The 22,812-nt window shown below is 45.6% G+C and overlaps 1 protein-coding gene across 5 annotated transcripts in view; it reads left to right on the top strand.

Moving 5' to 3' along the window:
- Window positions 1-22,812, top strand: part of THADA (THADA armadillo repeat containing) — a 1,252,206-nt gene that overhangs the window by 974,007 nt on the left and 255,387 nt on the right. The window lies entirely within an intron of this gene.

The raw sequence follows: 22,812 nt of genomic DNA, 5'->3' as shown, positions 1-22,812 counted from the left end.
ACGTCCACCATGGAGCATTGCAGTGACCGTAATACTATATATATATATATATATATATATATATATATATATAGAGAGAGAGAGAGAGAGAGAGCATAGCAGTGACCGTCATATACAGTAGGGAACATTGGTGACTACCATATAATGCAGAGATCATCTCAGTGACCATCATGTGAAATAGAGAGCATCAGTGACTGCCATATAATACAGATCATCAGGTACTGCCATATAACACAGCATCAGTGACTGCCATAAAATACAGAGAGCATCAGTAACTGCCATATAATAGAGAGGATCAGTGACCGCCATATAATGAGAGCAACAGTGACCACAATATAATACTGAGAGCATCAGTGACCGCCATATAATGTTGAGACTATTTCTGATCACCATGTAATACAGCATTAATGACTGCAATATAATACAGAGTATTTCTGATTACCATTTAATACAGAATCATCAGTAACTGCCAAATTATACAGAGAGTAGTTTTGATTGCATTTCAGGTAAGTCCCGTTGACGCTGTGAGTTAGGGATAGGGGCCATTAGAGGGGAGACAGGGGCTGTGCAGCCTAATGCTGTAGTACACAGTCCATGGGAGAGGATAACTCTACGCAGCTGACGGCCTTCCTATTCCCCCAGGCCCACTGCCATGTTTAAATAGCTTTTGTTTAATCTATTTCTACTCACTTCAGGAGCTACACTGCAGCTCCGGCTTGCCCACTATCGCTTCCCCATCTCTATCATCATATAGGTGCACATGCAAGATGGGACAAACTTGTGGATGAGTTTATATATTAGGAATAAAACTGTACATGTTATCCTTATTATTATTACTAGTGGAAACCCTTTGAAATTGACAGTTTTTTTTATTTTATTATAAAAGAATAAACTCAAATCAAGCAACAATTGTAAACTTGATCGCGCATGTTTCTCCCATAGGGGTATATTCAATTGCAGTCGAAAACTGCCATCTGTCGAAAAGACGTCAGTTTTCGACTTTTTAAGGTCGAATTCTGATTCAACCTATTCAATATTTTGCTAAATTTTTCGACAAGTCGATAAATTCGACTTGTCGAAAAGCACGTGGATCGGCGGAATAGCTGCCAATCCACGTTTTTATGTCAAAAACGGGGCCAAATCCGACAGGTTTTGGCCCCCTTTTCGACCATCTCAGTCCGACATCAAAATTATGTCGTACTGAGATGCGGTCCCGGAGGAGGCGAGGGGGGCGAGCCGCAGGGAGACGGGGGGACAGCCGGCGGGCATACAGGGAGATCAGCGCTACAGTAGCGCTGCAGCTGGATGTCACTCACCCGCCCGACCTTGTGGCAGCTTCCACCCGGCTCCAGCACGCTGCTGGAGCCGGGTGGTAAACTGCCGTGAGGTCGGGCGGCTGAGTGACATCCAGCTGCAACGCTACTGTAGCGCTGATCCTCCCTGTATGCCCGCCAGCTGTCCCCCCGCGGCTCGCCCACCTTCTCCTTCTCTGCGTCACATCTTAATTCGACTTGAAAAAGTCGAATTAAGATAGGGATAGAATAGGGGTTGTCGGATCCATTCAGACAAATACATGTCGGAATGGATCCGACTTTAATTGAATATACCCCATAGACTTTACATGGGAACTTTGCCATCCCGCAATGCCCGAACTGTTGATCCAATGTAATTTTTCTCATTGTGCACAGAGGAGCTCCTCAGCGGCCACTGTTACTGAACAGCTGAGCCGCCAAAGGGAGCCTCCTCCGATTCAAAACTGAGTGTGTGGGTGCCCCCAGGACGGCCGCCCATGCCACCCCTCCCTTAATCTGGCTCTGGTGCCAAGCTCCTGAAGAAGATGAACAAGATGTGTCCATCTTGCTCATTGCAGTGCCCCAGTCCTTGTCCCACATATTTATTTGTTTATTTATTACCAGTTCTTTATATAGCGCACACATATTCCGCAGCGCTTTACAGAGAATATTTGGCAATTCACATGAAATTCTTGCCTCAGTGGAGCTTACAATCTATATTCCCTACCACATGTACACGCACACACATTCATGCTTGGGTTACATTTTTTGTAGGGATCCAATTAACCTACCAGTATATTTTTTGATTGAGGGAGGAAACCAGAGTACCCGGAGGAAACCCACACAAGTCTGGGGAGAATATACAAACTCCACACAGCGCCATGGGGGGAATCGGACCCTGACCTCAGTGCTGTGAGGCAGTTATGCTAATCATTACACCATCTGTACTGCATATGCGAGGGACAATGAGGGTATTCAGCTTCAGATGGTACTGTGATGCGATCGAATCTCACTTATGCGAATGCCTCTGCCTGATTGACAGGCAGAGGCGTTCTCGGGGCTGTATGGGGCAGCGACGCGGCGTTGCAGGGGTGGTGACGCATCGTAGCAACAGGCGTGGCGGCAAAAATGTGGATGGGTTCTGGGCAGCCGTATGACGACACACACGGCTGCTGCAATCCAGAAAATGGCCACCCTGCACCTTCCTTCACAGCCTGGCTACAGAGGCAGGGGGCATCCACAAAGTGATGTGATCGCAATTGTATTGTGATTCTATCGCTGCCAGGTATTTGCGTGCTGGGCGGCCTTGCCCTGTGCTGGGCGACCCCAGGATGTGATCGCAAACAGTTGCAGTTTTCCTAAAATATTAGTAGATACTGGTAGCGAGAGGCTTTCATGAATGGCTGAGTATGCTGGTTCTTGTACTTCCACGGCAGCAGGCTGACCAAACATACATTACCTACAGAGTAAATGCAGCTGCTAACCTTGTAACATTTTTACAACAGCTTGAGAACTAAACCATAGGTTACGCCTGGAACTTTGATGAAAATTTGCAAAGTCTTTTTGTACTATTTATTGTTATTTTCAGATCTGAGAAAACCGAAAGTCAAATGATCCGTGTTTCTATAAGGACATATGTTCTGTACATTATCTCCAAGCTTGAGCACAGCCTGACATATAAATCTGTTTGTCCTTTCACATATATGTATTCATTGTGTTTACTTTATTTTCCCCTTGTGTGGTTTTCTGCTTCATTCCTGTTCCTTAATGTTCCATTGCCACAGATGCTTTATTAGCATTGTTATGCAGCAGAACTTGATATTTTCCTATATATATCATCTGTGCCTTTTTTGGCTGCATTTCTTCTTGCTTTTTTTTTTAGGTAGTATTCTTTATATTTTTATATCTAGATTTATTTTGGTTTCACTGTTGTCTGCTCTGTGGTCATAGCTTTATCCTTGGACTCTATTAGAGTGTATTGCAGGTTCATGTCAGGGGTTGTTCTCAATAAATTACAGCAAGTTTATCCATGTGAAACAAGAAGTTACAGTAGATATATTAAGGTCTTGTGCTGCTATATTACAGTATCTAGGGCTTCATGTACCAAGCAGTGAGCAGAGAATAGACCAGTGGAGGAGTTGCCTTAAGAAACCAATCAGCATTAAGGAAGCATTTATCAAGTAACTTCTATAAAATGATAGGTAGATGCTGACTGGTTACTATGGGTAACATCTCCACTGGTCCACTTCTCCACTCATTTCATTGTATGATACAGTAACCCCTTAGTTTTCATTAAATAAAGCCAATATGATTTTTCCTGCTGTTAAATTGGGTGACTACAAGTAATTTTTAAGTTGATAACTTTGATTTTACTTTAATGAGCCATGATACCTTAAGATGTATTTTGATGGAGGTAGAGGATGGTAAGTAATGAAGACCAAGTTCAGCAGCCGTGGGGGTGCCAGCCGTACTCAGACATTTTTTTAAAAGGGACAACCATGTACAAGGCTAAACCATGGCTTGTACATATTGCCCCTTTAAAAAAAAGTCCGAGTTCAGCCGGCATCCCGCACGCCCTCGGAACTCGCCCTCAGAGTTATTCGCAAAATATATACCAATCAATTAAAGTCTTTATTTATCCAGGCCAGAAATATAATGCAGTGCTAGGGCCAAAGTTGAAATGTAAAATGTGAGCAGACTGTGCACTGTATGGGATTCGTATCTCCTCCTCTTTGTTTGTGTGTGCTTGTTAGGTAATATAGATTGTAAAATTCAGTGAGCATACACTGATGTGAACACTGATTAGATATTCTTTGTAAATTGCTGGATAATATGTAGGCACTATATAGATAAAGGTTAATGAATAGCTATGTACTGATGCACAAAGATATAAGGATGGGGAGGCAGGAACTATAGAGAAAGAATTGAGTGAGGATCATTGGAAGCTGATATTGGCTTCTGTACTTTAAGTGTACACTAGAACGATAATGCCCGATTTCATCCGAATTCGGGCCGATATATCGGGTGAAATTGGGAATTTTGGAGGTGTATCCGATCCGATGCGCGTTCCTGTGAGCATCGGATCCCCTAGATTGAATGCGCTGCACTAACGATCATGTCTGACCCCGCAGGCATGGCTGGGATCGCATAAGATACATTGTATGCAAAAGGGCCGCATATGATGTATCTTACGCGATCCTGCCGCCCGGGAGGCTGCGGGGGTGATTGCCTGCGATATGAGGCTCGGACATGTCGCATTAGTGTATGGGGCCCTTAAGATCTTAGACATGGTAATACTAACAGGAGATTTCAGTGATTTCTGTAGCACAGTTATGGTAGATTGCTCTCCCATAATGTGTTGTGAATGTGAGTACTCTCAGAGATACCAGTGAGCATAGCTTTCAGGCATATTGAGAAACAAACAATAACAGTACACTGCAGAAGTTTCATAGTAATAGCACTACATGGCCTGAGTTTATCTGTAGTGTAGGATAGCCCAGGTTAAGGAAAAGGAGAGACCAGGAATAAAAGGCAGGACCCTGCTATATTTCCAGCTTGCCAAGGTTCTAACATTACTGGTGCAGAGATGGGGGGCGGGGGGGGGGGGGGGGGCGGGGAGCAGGTACTAATTATTCAGTCCTGGGCTTGCTAGAGGGGCCCGGCTGGGGCCTGGGTCTGCTGCCCACTCCACCCCCACCCCCCCCTTCCCCCAGAGTATACTTAACTTTGTCCTGGAAGCACCACCACCACGGCCGGTGCCATCTTCCCAGTGACCTCTTATCAAATATCACTGGGAAGATGGTGCTGGCCGAGAAGAGGGGCACTTGCTTCCCTGAGCAAGTAAGGTAGGAAGCAGTTGACTTCCACCACAGCATGGGTAAATGCACGGAAGTAGCTATTTTGTGGCCTCTGCTGGCTGGTGGTTGATGCCATAAACGGAAGAAAAGATGTAGAGTCTACAACAGTTTTCTTTAATCAGTCTTCCAGATGGCCAGAAAGGAGAGTAAAGCTGGGTACACAGGCTACCACCTTGAAGTCTTTGAATTTGTAATTTCCATTACACTACAGGCAGACTCCGAAGTTGTGCGGCTTAAGTAAAACACTGTGTTGTCGCAGAACAGTATATATATGTATATATATATATATATATACACTGCTCAAAAAAATAAAGGGAACACTTAAGCAACACAATGTAACTCCCAAGTCAATTACACTTCTGTGAAATCAAACTGTCCACTTACGAAGCAACACTGATTGACAATCAATTTCACATGCTGTTGTGCAAATGGAATAGACAACAGGTGGAAATTATAGGCAATTAGCAAGACACCCCCAATAAAGGAGTTGTTCTGCAGGTGGTGACCACAGACCACTTCTCAGCTCCTATGCTTTCTGGCTGATGTTTTGGTCACTTTTGAAAGCTGGCGGTGCTTTCACTCTAGTGGTAGCATGAGACGGAGTCTACAACCCACACAAGTGGCTCAGGTAGTGCAGCTCATCCAGGATGGCACATCAATGCGAGCTGTGGCAAGAAGGTTTGCCGTGTCTGTCAGCGTAGTGTCCAGAGCATGGAGGCGCTACCAGGAGACAGGCCAGTACATCAGGAGACGTGGAGGAGGCCGTAGGAGGGCAACAACCCAGCAGCAGGACCGCTACCTCCGCCTTTGTGCAAGGAGGAACAGGAGGAGCACTGCCAGAGCCCTGCAAAATGACCTCCAGCAAGCCACAAATGTGCATGTGTCTACTCAAACGATCAGAAACAGACTCCATGAGGGTGGTATGAGGGCCCGACATCCACAGGTGGGGGTTGTGCTTACAGCCCAACACCATGCAGGACGATTGGCATTTGCCAGAGAACACCAAGATTGGCAAATTCGCCACTGGCGCCCTGTGCTCTTCACAGATGAAAGTAGGTTCTCACTGAGCACATGTGACAGACGTGACAGAGTCTGGAGACGCCAAGGAGAACGTTCTGCCTGCAACATCCTCCAGCATGACCTGTTTGGCAGTGGGTCAGTAATGGTGTGGGGTGGCATTTCTTCGGGGGGCCGCACAGCCCTCCATGTGCTCGCCAGAGGTAGCCTGACTGCCATTAGGTACCGAGATGAGATCCTCAGACCCCTTGTGAGACCATATGCTGGTGCGGTTGGCCCTGGGTCAATGCTAGACTTCATGTGGCTGGAGTGTGTCAGCAGTTCCTTACAAGACGAAGGCATTGATGCTATGGACTTGCCCGCCCCTTCCCCAGACCTGAATCCAATTGAGCACATCTGGGACATCATGTCTCGCTCCATCCACCAATGCCACGTTGCACCACAGACTGTCAGGAGCATGCCCAGGCGTTGTAGGGCGGTCATACAAGCTCGTGGAGGCCACACACACTACTGAGCCTCATTTTGACTTGTTTTAAGGACATTACATCAAAGTTGGATCAGCCTGTAGTGTGTTTTTCCACTTTAATTTTAAGTGTGACTCCAAATCCAGACCTCCATGGGTTAATAAATTTGATTTGCATTGATAATTTCTCTGACGTCCTAGTGGATGCTGGGAACTCCGTAAGGACCATGGGGAATAGCGGCTCCGCAGGAGACTGGGCACAAAAAGTAAAAGCTTTAGACTAGCTGGTGTGCACTGGCTCCTCCCCCTATGACCCTCCTCCAAGCCTCTGTTAGATTTTTGTGCCCGAACGAGAAGGGTGCAAGCTAGGTGGCTCTCCTGAGCTGCTTAGAAGTAAAAGTTTAAATAGGTTTTTTATTTTCAGTGAGTCCTGCTGGCAACAGGCTCACTGCATCGTGGGACTAAGGGGAGAAGAAGCGAACTCACCTGACTGCAGAGTGGATTGGGCTTCTTGGCTACTGGACATTAGCTCCAGAGGGACGATCACAGGTTCAGCCTGGATGGGTCCCGGAGCCGCGCCGCCGGCCCCCTTACAGAGCCAGAAGAGCGAAGAGGTCCGGAGAAAGCGGCGGCAGAAGACGTTCCTGTCTTCAAATAAGGTAGCGCACAGCACTGCAGCTGTGCGCCATTGCTCTCAGCACACTTCACACTCCGGTCACTGAGGGTGCAGGGCGCTGGGGGGGAGCGCCCTGAGACGCAATAAAAACGATATAAAAACCTTATATGGCTAAAAAAAATGCATCACATAAAGCTCCTGGGCTATATGGATGCATTTATCCCCTGCCAGTTTCCTGAAAAAAGCGGGAGAAAAGGCCGCCGTGAAGGGGGCGGAGCCTTTCTCCTCAGCACACAAGCGCCATTTTCTTTCACATTTTCTTTCACAGCTCCGCTGGAAGGACGGCTCCCTGACTCTCCCCTGCAGTCCTGCACTACAGAAACAGGGTAAAACAGAGAGGGGGGCACTATTGGCAGCTAATATATAAATACAGCAGTTATAACAGGGAGTAAAACTTATATAAGGTTATCCCTGTATATATATAGCGCTCTGGTGTGTGCTGGCAAACTCTCCCTCTGTCTCCCCAAAGAGCTAGTGGGGTCCTGTCCTCTATCAGAGCATTCCCTGTGTGTGTGCTGGGTGTCGGTACGATTGTGTCGACATGTATGAGGAGGAAAATGATGTGGAAGCAGAGCAATTGCCTGTGTTAGTGATGTCACCCCCTAGGGAGTCGACACCTGACTGGATGGTAGTAATTAAAGAATTACGTGACAATGTCAGCACTTTGCAAAAAACTGTTGACGACATGAGACAGCCGACAAATCAATTAGTGCCTGTTCAGGCATCTCAGACACCGTCAGGGGCGCTAAAACGCCCGTTACCTCAGATGGTCGACACAGACCCTGACACGGATACTGAATCCAGTGTCGACGGTGACGAGACAAACGTAATGTCCAGTAGGGCCACACGTTACATGATCACGGCAATGAAGGAGGCTTTGAACATTTCTGACACTACAAGTACCACAAAAAAGGGTATTATGTGGGGTGTGAAAAAACTACCAGTGGTTTTTCCTGAGTCAGATGAATTAAATGAGGTGTGTGATAAAGCGTGGGTTTCCCCCGATAAAAAACTGCTGATTTCTAATAAATTATTGGCACTATACCCTTTCCCGCCAGAGGTTAGGGCACGTTGGGAAACACCCCCTAGGGTAGATAAGGCGCTCACACGCTTATCAAAACAAGTGGCGTTACCGTCTCCTGATACGGCCGCTCTCAAGGAACCAGCTGATAGAAGGCTGGAAAATATCTTAAAAGGTATATACACACATACCGGTGTTATACTACGACCAGCGATCGCCTCAGCCTGGATGTGCAGCGCTGGAGTGGCTTGGTCGGATTCCCTGACTGAAAATATTGATACCCTGGATAGGGACAGTATATTATTAACTATAGAGCATTTAAAGGATGCATTACTATATATGCGAGATGCACAGAGGGATATTTGCACCCTGGCATCTAGAGTAAGTGCGATGTCCATTTCTGCCAGAAGAACGTTATGGACGCGACAGTGGTCAGGTGATGCGGATTCCAAACGACATATGGAAGTATTGCCGTATAAAGGGGAGGAGTTATTTGGGGTCGGTCTATCGGACCTGGTGGCCACAGCAACGGCTGGAAAATCCACCTTTTTACCCCAGGTCACCTCTCAGCAGAAAAAGACACCGTCTTTTCAAACCCAGTCCTTTCGTCCCTATAAGGGCAAGAGGGAAAAAGGCCGCTCGTTCCTGCCCCGGGGCAGATGAAGGGGAAAAAGACTGCACCATGCAGCCTCTTCCCAGGAGCAGAAGCCCTCCCCCGCTTCTGCCAAGTCCTCAGCATGACGCTGGGGCTCTGCAAGCAGACTCGGGCACGGTGGGGGGCCGTCTCAAGAATTTCAGCGCGCAGTGGGCTCACTCGCAAGTGGACCCCTGGATCCTGCAGGTAGTATCACAGGGGTACAAATTGGAATTCGAGACGTCTCCCCCTCGCCGGTTCCTGAAGTCTGCTCTACCAACGTCTCCCTCCGACAGGGAGGCAGTATTGGAAGCTATTCACAAGCTGTATTCCCAGCAGGTGATAATCAAGGTACCCCTCCTACAACAGGGAAAGGGGTATTATTCCACGCTGTTTGTGGTACCGAAGCCGGACGGCTCGGTGAGACCAATTTTAAATCTAAAATCTTTGAACACTTACATAAAAAGGTTCAAATTCAAGATGGAGTCACTCAGAGCAGTGATAGCGAACCTGGAAGAAGGGGACTATATGGTATCTCTAGACATCAAGGATGCTTATCTCCATGTCCCAATCTACCCTTCTCACCAAGGGTACCTCAGGTTTGTGATACAAAACTGTCATTATCAGTTTCAGACGCTGCCGTTTGGATTGTCCACGGCACCACGGGTCTTTACCAAGGTAATGGCCGAAATGATGATTCTTCTTCGAAGAAAAGGCGTATTAATTATCCCTTACTTGGACGATCTCCTGATAAGGGCAAGGTCCAGGGAACAGTTAGAGGTCGGAGTAGCACTATCTCAGGTAGTGCTACGTCAGCACGGGTGGATTCTAAATATCCCAAAATCACAGCTGATTCCAACAACACGTCTACTGTTCCTAGGGATGATTCTGGACACAGTCCAGAAAAAGGTGTTTCTCCCGGAGGAGAAGGCCAGGGAGTTATCCGAGCTAGTCAGGAACCTCCTAAAACCAGGACAAGTGTCAGTGCATCAGTGCACGAGAGTCCTGGGAAAAATGGTGGCTTCTTACGAAGCGATTCCATTCGGAAGATTCCATGCAAGAACTTTTCAGTGGGATCTGCTGGACAAATGGTCCGGATCGCATCTTCAGATGCATCAGCGGATAACCCTATCTCCAAGGACAAGGGTATCTCTCCTGTGGTGGTTACAGAAGGCTCATCTTCTAGAGGGCCGCAGATTCGGCATTCAGGATTGGATGCTGGTAACCACGGATGCCAGCCTGAGAGGCTGGGGAGCAGTCACACAGGGAAGAAATTTCCAGGGCTTGTGGTCAAGCATGGAAACGTCTCTTCACATAAATATCCTAGAGCTAAGGGCCATTTACAATGCCCTAAGTCAAGCAAGGCCTCTGCTTCAGGGTCAACCGGTATTGATCCAGTTGGACAACATCACGGCTGTCACCCACGTAAACAGACACGACCTCCACCCGGGGGAGTGGGGACTTCATCCAGAAGTCTTCCAAGTGATTGTAAACCGTTGGGAAAAACCAAAGGTGGACATGATGGCGTCCCGTCTCAACAAGAACTGGACAGATATTGCGCCAGGTCAAGGGACCCTCAGGCAATAGCGGTGGACGCTCTGGTAACTCCGTGGGTGTTCCAGTCGGTATATGTGTTCCCTCCTCTTTCTCTCATACCAAAAGTACTGAGAATCATAAGAAGGAGAGGAGTAAGAACGATACTCGTGGCTTCGGATTGGCCAAGAAGAACTTGGTACCCGGAGCTGCAAGAGATGCTCACGGAGGACCCGTGGCCTCTACCTCTAAGGAAGGACCTGCTCCAGCAGGGACCTTGTCTGTTCCAAGACTTACCGCGGCTGCGTTTGACGGCATGGCGGTTGAACGCCGGATCCTGAAGGAAAAAGGCATTCCAGATGAAGTCATCCCTACCCTGATCAAGGCCAGGAAGGATGTAACTGCAAAACATTATCATCGCATTTGGCGAAAATATGTTGCGTGGTGTGAGGCCAAGAAGGCCCCTACGGAGGAATTTCAACTGGGTCGTTTCCTACATTTCCTGCAAGCAGGATTGTCTATGGGCCTAAAATTAGGATCCATTAAGGTTCAAATTTCGGCCCTGTCGATCTTCTTCCAGAAAGAACTGGCTTCAGTGCCTGAAGTTCAGACGTTTGTCAAAGGGGTACTACATATACAGCCTCCTTTTGTGCCTCCAGTGGCACCTTGGGATCTCAATGTAGTTTTAGGGTTCCTAAAATCACATTGGTTTGAACCACTTGCCACAGTGGATTTGAAATATCTCACATGGAAAGTGGTAATGCTGTTGGCCCTGGCTTCAGCCAGGCGCGTATCAGAATTGGCGGCTTTATCCTATAAAAGCCCTTACCTGATATTTCATTCGGATAGGGCGGAATTGAGGACTCGTCCTCAATTTCTCCCTAAGGTGGTTTCAGCGTTTCACATGAATCAACCTATTGTGGTACCTGTGGCTACTAAGGACTTGGAGGACTCCAAGTTGCTGGACGTAGTCAGGGCCCTGAAAATATATGTTTCCAGGACGGCTGGAGTCAGAAAATCTGACTCGCTGTTTATACTGTATGCACCCAACAAGCTGGGTGCTCCTGCTTCTAAGCAGACGATTGCTCGTTGGATTTGTAGTACAATTCAACTTGCACATTCTGTGGCAGGCCTGCCACAGCCAAAATCTGTAAAAGCCCATTCCACAAGGAAGGTGGGCTCTTCTTGGGCGGCTGCCCGAGGGGTCTCGGCTTTACAACTTTGCCAAGCAGCTACTTGGTCAGGGGCAAACACGTTTGCTAAATTCTACAAATTTGATACCCTGGCTGAGGAGGACCTGGAGTTCTCTCATTCGGTGCTGCAGAGTCATCCGCACTCTCCCGCCCGTTTGGGAGCTTTGGTATAATCCCCATGGTCCTTACGGAGTTCCCAGCATCCACTAGGACGTCAGAGAAAATAAGAATTTACTTACCGATAATTCTATTTCTCATAGTCCGTAGTGGATGCTGGGCGCCCATCCCAAGTGCGGATTGTCTGCAATACTTGTATATAGTTATTGTTACAAACAAATCGGGTTGTTTATTGTTGGAAGCCATCTTTTCAGAGGCTCCTACGGTTATCATACTGTTAACTGGGTTTAGATCACGAGTTGTACGGTGTGATTGGTGTGGCTGGTATGAGTCTTACCCGGGATTCAAGATCCTTCCTTATTATGTACGCTCGTCCGGGCACAGTATCTTAACTGAGGCTTGGAGGAGGGTCATAGGGGGAGGAGCCAGTGCACACCAGCTAGTCTAAAGCTTTTACTTTTTGTGCCCAGTCTCCTGCGGAGCCGCTATTCCCCATGGTCCTTACGGAGTTCCCAGCATCCACTACGGACTATGAGAAATAGAATTATCGGTAAGTAAATTCTTATTTTTTGTGTGATTTTGTTGTCAGCACATTCAACTATGTAAAGAACAAAGTATTTAATAAGAATATTTCATTCATTCAGATCTAGGATGTGTTATTTTAGTGTTCCCTTTATTTTTTTGAGCAGAGTATATATATATATATACTGTATATGCAGATTTGAAGAAGATTCAGCTCATCCTTGGTAATGTTAGAAAAGTGACTGCAAAAATCTACACAACATGGTAAAATCTAGACCAGCAGAATGGAAGATATTGTGGGCTGCTATGTCAGAGGTAATCTACCAGTAATTTGACAAGTTGGCCAATTCTATCAGTCTAGTTTAGTTATTGAACCAGATTGCATTGGGTATGGCATGTTTATTGTAAGAGGGATTTCAGATTGATTGGCATTTATGTTTTTATTTTTTACAGAGGTGTATAATGTAAGTGGTGATCATTCGTTAAGGGAGGGTCCCCATAGAAAGAGACACATGGAATACAGGTGTCTGTATTCCGTCCGGCGGCATCCCGTCCGGCGGCATTTTGACCCCATCCCAATACAGTAGGTGTGCCATAATTATGGTTAAGACATGACAGACAAACTCTAGAAAGTATGGCTAAAAGTGATCAGCACCAGCCCATGATGAGATGAAATAGTAATACCTTAACAGAACGTTTCATTTTTACCGTAGACGAGATCTTGGTGGAAGTGCAGTGGTGTAGCTGGAAGCAAATGGCCTTTTGCATTTTGAGTTTTGCTTGCTAGCTTCCAAAGCTGACTTCTTTCTAATTAGTGCTTAATAATGTTTTCTGTAAACCAGAGACACATTGTGGCCGTTATGTGGTTTTTGACTAAAGTTGTTGGGTGTTAGGAGTGCTAGACACACGATTGCACACATTTTAACGAAGGTACTGAATCAGCTAATTAGGGAGGCTCTCAGGTCATTGTTACTGTATATGCAAACAGGTCCAAATTCCGTTTTGTCTTTGTAGTAGAGAATTTGTTGTTGATGAAGGTTTATTAGTACCCCTGATAGTGCATATTTTCTTATTGATCTGAGTAGCTTAATGGATAAGTAGGTGGAGTCCCGTGAGAATCAAGAAGATAGAAGGATTTATGTAGAAGAGAATGTATTGAGAGCCATTTGTAATTTACGGTAGGTATGTGGTATAATTATTTGCATTGAGCCTGTACATAGTAGATGCTAGAATGGGGGTTGTTCTACAAAACTCTATAAGGGTGATGTACACTCATGTACTAATGTCAGTATTTAAACACAGGCAATCAAATGGATTGGCACTTGATGAAATATGAAGAGTAGCAGCAGCAGCTTTGTCCCTAACATATATGACTGCACCAAGGCATCTTAGTCTGTAGCTAGGGAACTGTCCTCTTTGGCATTGATTGATAGTCAGGATTCAGGTATGGGAAGGGCTCCATGTTTATAGATGAAATCTGTGTTTAGCTGACTTTCTTTAAAAGGAACAATAAAATGTACTGTATGTAATTACTTCAGATGGGATGCGGTCAATTTGCCTACAGTCAAAATCCCGATGGTCACAATCCCGGCAAGGTCAAAATCCCGACATGGTCAAAATGTCGTCATTTAAAATACAGACAAAGTCAAAATACCGACATTTAAAATGTTGTCTGGTCAAAAAGTCAAGTCGTAATTTTTTTTTATTGAAACAGACTTGTTCATAGCATCCCAGTGGACCTAGAGGGGGGATAAAATAGTGTGGCGAGCGCAGCGAGGCACCGTGCTCGAAGCATGGTGAACCATGCGAGGGGACATGGTACACTTATATGGTGTCCATGTCGACCTATGTCGACATACACACCAAAAACCCAATGAAAAACTAGTGTCAACTTTTTGACCTGTCGATATTTTAAATGTTGGTTTTTTGACCTTGTCGGTCAATTGTTGTTGGGATATCGACTGTAGGTATTTCCTACTGAACCCCTTCAGATGATTACAGGATTAGCAGGGTTAAGTTTAACATTATTAAGCATAGCAAAAGGAAGAGTACAACAGTACTAAAGGCAACAAGCTGTAATTTGGGGGAACAAAGCCTTCTGTGGGTAGTGAAAGTTTAGTTTTTTTTCTATGTAGATCCTAGAACCTTAGATCTTAGCTATATCACACTAGTTGAAGCCAATACTGGACTGAGGGGGTTATTTAGAGTCCGTAGCAGTTTATGCAAAAACTGCTTTGGATAAAATTGCATGCGGGGGGATGCCCAGCACAGGGTAAGGCCGCCCAGCAATGCGATCACAATTCAATTGCGATCGCTTTGCAAATACCTTGAAATAGAGGTAAACACCTGTATACGCAGCCAGTATGCGTATGCGGGCACACCGCCTCCATGTTTCCTGTTGCAGGAAATGCAGGTGACATCATCCGGCTACTAAATTCCTGTGTTTCCCGTGCCACTCCCCCCATTCCTTCCAGGATGCAATTGCATAGTACAAGCCCGCGCAATGCAATCGCAGCACATGTGCAGCTGTCCGAAAATTGTCTTTCTGCATTTTTTGTAAAATAGCATCCACCTCTGAATACCCTCCTGAGTATGGGGGATCCCAGGGGGGGAAATACACCCCCTTTCTGTTTGCTGTGACCCCTCCCCTTTCGTGCACCTGATAAGTATTGGCAGAGTGATTGAGCTGCTACCACTGTATTTGTTTGCATGTGTGAGAAGGCATTGTAGGGGATTAGCACTTTGAAGGCATGCTTGTACCTGTGGTGCTGATGGGAGATCCCGGGGGTGTCTCCTAAGGTAAGCTAGCCCTCAATCTGGATGTATTTCTCTGTGGGCCTTTATCATGAGGCCTTTATTACATGGCCCTAAGTGGGCACTATTACTATGTAGTATAGGGACTGATAATAATCAGAGAAGCTTTGAAGGGGCTCGGCAGCTTATCATGTATTTGCAATTATATGTAACAAATATCTCTGAAATTCTATCACCATATAGTTTTCAAATATTGTTACAAGTATTAGTTGGTGAGCAGGGGAATACCAGGGGGAAAAAATGCAGGCCCCTTTCTGTTTGCTGTGACTCCTACCCTTTCATGCACCAGATAAGTATTGCCAGAGTGATTGAGCAGCTACCACTGTGTTTGTTTACCCCCCTGAGTATGTAACATTTCTCGGGTAACTATAATTAAAACTAATTACTACTCCCTCTCCACAGTTCACACAGAACTTACATGTGTTCCCTTTGTATACTGAGATAACCCTCTGATTCCTGTAAAACATTGCTGTGTGACTGGCTCATATAGCCCACCAAGCACTTTTTGTGTATTGTAACTTTACAGCTAAGCTAAAATATATTTTACTTTCTGTTTGTGTGTGTATCCTCACACGTCTTTGCAACAAATTGCTTCTTGGTGTGGTGCTGCTGCAATGTGTACGCATACAGTACAGCATGGCGCAAGCACTCAATTGTTTTTTTTCTCCCGCAAACACCGCAGAGATGCTTTTAATAACGGGTTGCGGGAGCACAGCTCCCCGCTCCCTGTTCCTAGTGAGTGCCGCTGCTTCCCCCTCTTGCAGCGGGTGCATCGCTCCCCCGCTGCCTGCGAGTGCAAATCAGATACGGTACGCCATGCCGGGAATAGCAGACTGCAATGCACAGCCAAGATGTCAGGATCAGGAGACGTGTGTGTGTGTGTGTGTGTGTGTGTGTGTGTGTGTGTGTGTGTGTGTGTATATATATATATATATATATATATATACGTGTTTGTTTGTTTTTGTTTTTTTAGCTTTTGGCTCACCTTAATTGTCAAAATGTTAGTTCCTCTATACTCACTGTCCTGGTAGCCATCCTGCAGTTACTTGGGCATGTTATACTATCTCAAACTTCTTGAGTAAGGAGTAAATTCTGACTAATGATTTCCCTAACTAGGCTGACATTGTACAATGAACTCTAATATCAAAGATCATTTTTGCTTGCACGTTTAAAGCATGAATGATTCTCTTATCCAGTCTCAGTAGTGTTATGCAGATATAACTTATTTTGCTTCCCTTCAGCAATAAATCATGGGCTGCCTAATTACTGAACCAAGAAATAAGCTATAATTTTTCCTTTGCATAAAATAAAAGATAAAACCCAAACACCTTGACATGTTAACAATGACCGGCATTTTGTTTTCAAGTCTCATTTACGCCTAACAACAACCCAAAATATATATATCAAAGTCAGTGACTTCATCTTTATTAATAATTGGCAGAAATATAGCTGACAGGTGAACAATGGGCCTGATTCATGTTTGTACTGTAAGTAAAGCTAAAAAGCAAGGAACTTTGTGTCTGGAACAAACCATGTTGCCATGCAAGGGGAGCTAATACAGTTATAATTTTTCTGTGCAGGGCAAATACAGGCTGCTTCTGCATGTAGCCCACATACAGTATGTTGGACAGCTTTATTTTTATACTGCAATTTAGATTTCAAGCCTAAGGGTTATATTCAATAAGAGTCGGAAACTGCCGTCTTGTCGGAAAGACGGCAGTTTCCGACTGGAATAAGTCGGAAGGGGTTCCGACCTATTCAGTTCGGGCACATTTTTTCTGACAAGTCGGGAAATCCGACTTGTCGGAAAGCAGGTGGATCGGCGGAATACCCCCCGATCCGCCTGCTGCTGTCGGAAATGGGGCCAAATCCGACATGTTTCGGCCCCCTTTCCGACAATCTGAATCCGACTTAAAAAAAAGTTGGATTGACATTGCCGCCGCCACCTCCTCCATCCACCGTGCCATGCTGAAGATCTCTCTTCATCCCGAGACCCTGGTGCCTGCGGCAGGGGGAGGGGTGTCACCTGGAGGCCCCCGCTACCCGCTGCTGTCACCTGCGTGACACTAGCTGCTGCTCCGTCCTCGCCCGAGTTGCCTGGGATAGGGGGCACCGGTCCCCATATCCCAGGATGAAGGGCAGCTGCTCCGGGCCCGAGGAGGAAGAGTCGATCTGCGGCGCATGGTGCCGGCGTCAGCAGCAGCACTGAAGATGAGGATGCCTGGCGGGGAGGGAAGCAGCAGCCGCAGCAGCACCCAAGATGAGGACGCCCGGCCGGTGGGAAGCAGCAGCAACGGGTAGGATGAGGACGCCCGGCCAAATCCGACCGTAGGATTTGGCAGTTTATTGAAAAGTACATTGACGGATCCTTTCCGACAATGCTTGTTGGAAATGATCCGACACTTACTGAATATACCCCTAAATCTCTGCACATGTAGCATGTGCCCCTCCTGCAGTGCTGCATGGTTTTGCACAGTTGCTTGCTTTTTTGCATTACTTACAAACATGAATCAGCCACAATGAGTGTAAAGCTGGGTACACACTAGACCAGTGATGGCTAACCTTGACACTCCAGCTGTTGTTGAACTACACATCCTAGCATGCCCTGCATCAGTTTTAGCATGGCCAAATAACAAAACTGATGCAGGGCATGCTGGGATGTGTAGTTCAATTGCACTAGACGATGTGTGTACCCAGCGATATCAGAGGCAGGGGTGCCGGCATCGGCAAGTGCGTACACACTTGCCAATGCCGGCAGCGACAGAGTGATGGCAGGGGCCATGCTGCATTTGGCAGCATGGCTTTTTTCTGGCAACTCTTCCATAAAGCCCAGTTCTATGGAGTGTCGGCTTATTGTGGATCATCAAAGATTTGGATATTTTTTTATAACCCAACCCTGACTTGTTTGGAGAGCTCCTTGGTCTTCATGGTGTGATGCCTCTGGGGCCTTTCAGAAAAGGTGTGTTTGTACCGACAGATCATGTGACACTTAGCTTGCACACAGGTGGACTTCATTTCACTAATTATGTGACTTCTGAAGGTAATTGGTTGCACCAGAACTTTTGAGGGGCTTCATAGCAAAAGGGGTGAATACATATGCACATGCCAATTTTCACATTTTTATTTATCAAAATAATTTTTTATATAAATTTTTCTTATTTCACTTCACCAACTTAGGGGTATATTCAATTGAAGTCGGATCCATTCCCACATTCATTTGTCTGAATGGATCCGAACTGGGCTATACAATGCATTCTCAATTCGATTTAAAAAAAGTCGAATTGAGATGCGGGAGCTTAGACGGGGGATAGCCGCGGGCAGACGGGGGAGAGCAGCGCTACAGCAGCGGCTGTAGCGCTGCTCTCCCCAGTCTGCCCGCGGCTCTCCCCGTCCCCGCATCACAGCCGCTGCTCACTGCAGCGTCCACCCAGCTCCAGCAAGCGAGGTCTCGCTTGCTGGAGCCGGGTGGACGCTGCTGTGAGCGGCGGCTGTGATACATCCTCCGGCGCTGCTCTCTCCGTCTGGCTGCCGTCTGGCATCCGTTGTTGACACATGCACACGGATCGGCAGCTATTCCGCCGATCCACGTGCTTTTCGACAAGTCGAATTCCTCGACTTGTCGAATAATTTGGGGTTATTTTGAATAGGTCGGAACCCCTTCCGACCTAAAAAAGTTGAAAACTGACGTCTTTTCGACAGACAGCTTTTGTGGGTTACTCCTGGCAGGGTGTGCAACCAATGGAGGTACACATTACAGGAATAGCACACAGTGGGGTGGAAGTACGCTGTAAGAAGAAAGAGAAGAGAAAAACACATTTGCAGGAAAACTGTACTAACATTATTTTGCGAAAATGATAAATGTCCTGGTCTCATGAGAGCAGTGCGGGTGGGTGTGAGAATGTGGGGAGCACACTAATGTCCAATGGAAATGACCCGGCAAAGTCTGGTCCTGGTGCGCACGCCCCTCAGTTCCCTACTCAGCTTGAGGGGTAGTCCCGGGGGCAGTCATGATGTTCTTGGACAGAGGAGTAGTAGGCATTAGTCCTGGAGTTCTCGTGGCAGAGGGGAGGAGAGGCCATATAGTGGTCCTGATTTGCAGTGTTTGGGGAACTATTTTAATTAGAAATTCTAGCGTAGTCCAAATCCAGTTCAAACTCTGGTTCTAACTTCATCCTTAAATTACATCCTTAACAAATGCATACTTCACAGATACAAGCAGGCCAAGTCCTGAGTGCAGGCCTTGATAATATTGCTCTTAAATGCTACACACTATGGCCCTCATTCCGAGTTGATCGCTCGCTGCCGTCTTTCGGTGCGCAGCGATCAGGTGAAAAAACTGCATTTATGCGCAAATGCATGGTACGCAGCGTGCATGCGCTAAATACTTTCACACAATAGTTTGCAGTTTTACAAAAGCTCGAGCGACGTTTTTCAGTTGCTCCAGTGTTCGTAGTATGATTGACAGGAAGTGGGTGTTTCTAGGCGGCAACTCAGCGTTTTCAGGGAGTGTGCTAAAAAACGCAGGCGTGCCAGGCAAAAACGCAGGAGTGGCTGGAGAAACGGGGGAGTGGCTGGCCGAACGCAGGGCGTGTTTGTGACGTCAAACCAGGAACTAAATAGACTGCAGACATCGCAAGATAGGAGTAGGTCTGCAGCTACTCAGAACCGGCATGACATTTTTCCTGTGCAGTTCTGCTAATGTTTCGTTCGCACTTCTGCTAAGCTAAGATACACTCCCAGAGGGCGGAGGCTTAGCGTTTGCACTGCTGCTAAAAGCAGCTAGCGAGCGATCAACTCGGAATGAGGGCCTATATCAGTTGGCAAAGGGGGAGGTGTGCAATCAGAAGTTCAGCTAATTAACAGAGGGGATTTTGCATTGAAGACAGATCACAGACATTTACAGACAAACTTTCATGGGGTGTGAAAAGTGTAGCCAGATAGAGATGATAGACGCAGATATACAAGCATGAGGATGGTGTTTTTACCTGTGAAGAAAGGCGAGATGGTTTTCAGTTCCGGTTCTAACTTCATCCTTAAAATACATCCTTAACAAATGCAAGCAGGCCAAGTCCTGACTGCAGGCCTTGATAATATTGCTCTGTATATTCAGCTCAGATGGTTAAATCAAATTGACTAAGATACTAATTACATCACCTGTGGCCAAGCATGGATATGCTTAAAACCTGAACCATTATGGTGCCTTGAGTACCACATTAGGGAACCTTTGGCCCAGTACACTAAGCTGCCAGGTGGAGGAGCCTTACAGACATATCCAAATGCCAAACTCCAAGCTTCCAGGACCAAAGAGGCTCAGATAGATTTAAGAATGTTCCAGACATCATCATCATTAGTAGAAAGATCACAGTAGGATGCAGACCTGTCAGTGATCATTTATGGACCTTTACAGAGTGCAATGACATCTAAAACCACTGATATGACCATTTGAATTTGCTTTTACACTTTTCTATTTCATACATTGTGACACTTTGTGAAGCAGTCCCGTGGATACATATTGCACAGGTTGAAAATCCCAGTTTCATTGCCCTCAAAGCTTGCAGCATACTCACCCTCTAGCGTAGATATACAATAACTCTGCTCTCATCAGTATTGAGCTTGCATTGTATATATTTTAACATCTGAATCCCCCTTTTCTTTTTTTCCCAAAACAAGGTTTATATTAGAATTTAACAATACACCAATATAAATACAGCATAATATGCACTCAGTGTCAGCAAAGAGTGATATAAAAAAAGGAAAAAACAGCATATAAAAAATAAAAAAAATGGGAACTGCCCAAAGTGCCAGGGTACATCCACATAGAAACACAATCAATAAAAAAAACCACTGTTAGCATACAGCAGATAATACAGTAATTTGCAGAAAACAGTACATAGCACAATACAGATTGAGTTACAAGCAGAATACTACATTCCCAGAGAAGTTGAAGGCATTGATCAATTACCAGTAGTGCATGATGCCACCCTTGAGTCCCCCCTAGTCTCACTACCTAAACCATTTCATTAATGGATTGGAGAAAGAGGAGGAATAGGAGACACTTGCCAGCTCAAAGTCACAATGTTCTTGTACTTTAGCCTCTATATAGCCTCAGTATTTGTCACCACCTCTGACCACAAATGGTAGGCAATGAGAGCCTTAGGAAGAAACTCAATTAGCCACAATGTTTTCTCGTGGCTAACTGAATCCCAGCCACCCCCTTGTCCACTCCATTATCCCCAATAAGCCAACAAACAGGACTGTTTCTCCTGAAAACACCAAGGTTTCACTGCACCTGTGTGTTTCGGGTGAGGATGTATTTTTTTCGGGCGGCCAAATTGGATAGCCCCCTTAGTGGCCAGTAAGATATGCCCCAACACATACCTATCATCAGAGGAGACCTCCCCATGGTAAAAAAAATTAATAATACAAGAAGAGGACATGGGGTTACATTGATCCCAGTAGCCTTAGAAATCCACTCAAAAACCTGATGCCACAAGCAGCTTAATTTAAAGCATGACCAGAACAAGTGATATATATCCCCAACTTGACCACAATTACTCCAGCATTGATTAGAGACAGAAGGCCATATTTTATGGAGACTAGCTGGGGTCAAGTACAGCCAGTGGTTGAGTTTATAAAACATTTCAGCGAGAGATAGGCATTTAGATGAGGTAAAACATACGCTGAATATAGAGCTCTAATCATCTTCTGTGAGAGATCTTTTCCATTTTAGTAAAGCTGAAATAGGAACAGGTTTCAAAGCACCCAAAAAATAAGCTATAACACGAAGATATACCTTTCTTATGACCTGCTAGGTAGAATATCTCAAGAATATATCTTGGAGTAGCAATTAATAACTCCGATCCCAAGTGTAGGTTTCATATACCATGGTGAAGCTGGAGGTATCCTCTTTTTTTCTTCTTAAAGTCATTACAGCATGCAGGCATGTATGGGGATTACTGAGCACTGGGTAACCTTCCCTATCTTACAGTTTGGCCCTAGACACTGATTAATGTGCAATTTACAGTACACTCTCTGTGACACTGACTGGTGTTTGTGGCAATGGACACTTTAACGGTTATATAGTGTTGGATAAAGACAACAGGACACCAATAAATTCCTGGGGATTTTGTTTTCTTAAAAAAAAGAAAAAGGCTCATTTAATCAAAACAGATATCTGAGAGGGATCTTTAGTGTCTGAAGTATATTCAATTAGTACAGTACGGATGGTGTAATGGTTAGCATTACTGCCTCACAGCACTGAGGTCATGGGTTCGATTCCCACCATGGCTCTAACTGTGTGGAGTTTGTATATTCTCCCCGTACTTGCGTGGGTTTCCTCTGGGTACTCCGGTTTCCTCCCACAATCCAAAATATACTGGTAGGTTAATTGGCTCCCTACAAAAGTAACCCTAGCGTGAATGTGTGTGTGTGTGCATGTGGTATGGGAATATAGATTGTAAGCTCCTCTGGGGCAGGGACTGATGTGAATGGCCAAGTATTCTCTGTAAAGCGCTGTGGAATATGTGTGCGCTATATAAATAACTGGTAATAAATAAATAAATAATAATTAAAGATTTCAAAGGCATATCATTTTGACAAAAAGAAACTGTAAAAGTTGTGACTTTAAATGTGGTTCATGTACAGAACTGGAAAATCATCATTTGCTTGAAGTG

This window comes from Pseudophryne corroboree, chromosome 4 (genome assembly GCF_028390025.1).
Source record: "Pseudophryne corroboree isolate aPseCor3 chromosome 4, aPseCor3.hap2, whole genome shotgun sequence".
NCBI lineage: Eukaryota > Metazoa > Chordata > Amphibia > Anura > Myobatrachidae > Pseudophryne > Pseudophryne corroboree.
The sequence above is the reverse complement of the archived record's forward strand: the minus strand, read 5'-3'. Positions and strand labels throughout refer to the sequence as shown.